This window comes from Gekko japonicus, unplaced genomic scaffold (genome assembly GCF_001447785.1).
Source record: "Gekko japonicus isolate JY-2015 unplaced genomic scaffold, Gekko_japonicus_V1.1 scaffold65, whole genome shotgun sequence".
In the NCBI taxonomy this organism is placed as follows: Eukaryota; Metazoa; Chordata; class Lepidosauria; order Squamata; family Gekkonidae; genus Gekko; species Gekko japonicus.
In genome coordinates this window covers 961672-963467 of record NW_015165832.1, presented here as the reverse complement: position 1 = coordinate 963467, position 1796 = coordinate 961672, and positions in this window count along the sequence as shown.

Below are 1796 nucleotides of genomic sequence, written 5' to 3'. Positions count from 1 at the left end.
CCGCCCTTCGAGTGGCTTGCAGGCTGCCTCCGTGCCGCCAGGGGCCGGGTCAGCCAGCCAGCCAGCCAGCCGGGCGTCTCTTCCCGTCGTCTCCCGCTCCTCCTTCCCCTGCCGTGACCGGTCTCAGGAGGGGAGGGGTTTGCGTGTGCCAGCAGACCCCCTCCGGTGTTTCCCGGGAGGTAGGCAGGGCAGGCAGGCGCTTTGTGATCGCCTCGCGAGAAAAAGGAAACGGGGCTCGGTGATCAGGTCCCCCAGGCTTGCGTCGGCCTCTTCTGTTTTTATTACATCTTCGTGGACTGCGAATGTGTTTACGGAGCAAGGAGTTCTGGATAGGTGGTTGTTGTTGTTGTTCAGGCGCACAGCTCCCTCCAGGCCTTCCTGTCTTCCGCCGTCCTCTGAAGTTTACTCAATTTCATGTTCGTTGCATCTATGACACTGGACAGGTTAGGCCCAACGAATGCCAGATCATCAGTACTACTGAGAGAATGCGCTTACTTCAGAATAAAACTAGCGTTAGGGTTAGCGCTTTAAGACGCCATTATTTTGTAATGCTCTTTGGGGTATGCTCAGTAAAACTGATAGCCAGTCCTGTCAGAACAAAGTCTGTTGCCATGCAAGCTTTAGAGAATCGGAGGTCACGTCTTCAGATGCTTCTGAGTGTCAAAATCGTTTAGGCTGATTGATAACACACTACTGAAAGGGGGCTGTTGGAAAGAGAGGAGAGTTCAAAACAAGATCCAATCCAAATTCACTCAGACTGAGCCACTCCAGCTGTTAGAAAGGCAAAATGTAAAACTCCGTGCAGGACAAAGTGAAATAAGCAGCTACAGTAGGAAGTTACAGAGGTATGGCTGAAGCAGTTTACATCTGTAAGGGATGGGAGCAGCATATGACCTAAGCATGTGGGAAGTACCTTGCTGGACCTGGTGAGAACCCACCTAGTCTTTAAAGGATCCCAGCTAACTCTCATTGGCTTTGACTTCTGAAAGCTCATACCCTGGAAATCTTCTTGGTCTCTATGCTACTACTAGAATCTGGCTCTTTTTCCTAGCAGAAACTGTTTGTTAGTTACAATGCCCCAGGGTTACCCCCAACCTAGGTTGAACCCTGACACTTTTTTAAAAAGTGGAGAAGTTCTGGGAGCACGCGAAATAAACAGCACCTCGAGCATGTATTCTTTCATTTACTGCTCTCTCTTCCTGCATCCGTAGTTAGTGAGCAAGGTTTTTGGTGTGGGCAATCTTCTCTTTCGGTATTGAAGATTAAGGTAGAGAAAGCATGTTTCTTTTTACATGTTCACTTTGTGTTCTTCAACAAACTTCTGGTAATGATGATTCCATTAATATTCCTCACTCCACTGATTTAATTGATGTGCTCTCAGTAAGCAAAAGCATTGGTAATCTCAAACAGCCTGCTGCTGGCGCCTTCCTCCATGAACCAAATTTTTATGAAGAGCAACCAAAATTATCAAGGGGTTGGAGCACTTCCCCTCTGAGGAAAGTCTAAAGGGTGCACGTGTGCTAGAGAAAGTATTGTTATACAGTTATGCATGATCTGGAGACAGATTTTTCTCCCTCTTCTGCAATGCTAAGACTTGGCATATTCTCTGTGAAACTGATTGGCAATGGGTTCAGAAGGAAGCACTGTTTTCAGTAATGCATAACTGGGTTTCTGCCACAGGTTATAGACTTATGGTTACTAACTGAGATAAGTTTTTAAAAGAGATGTGGGGAGATGTGGGTTTGAATCCTTCCTTGACTTTGGGGCTCGCTGTGTGATCTTGGACATCTCTCTCT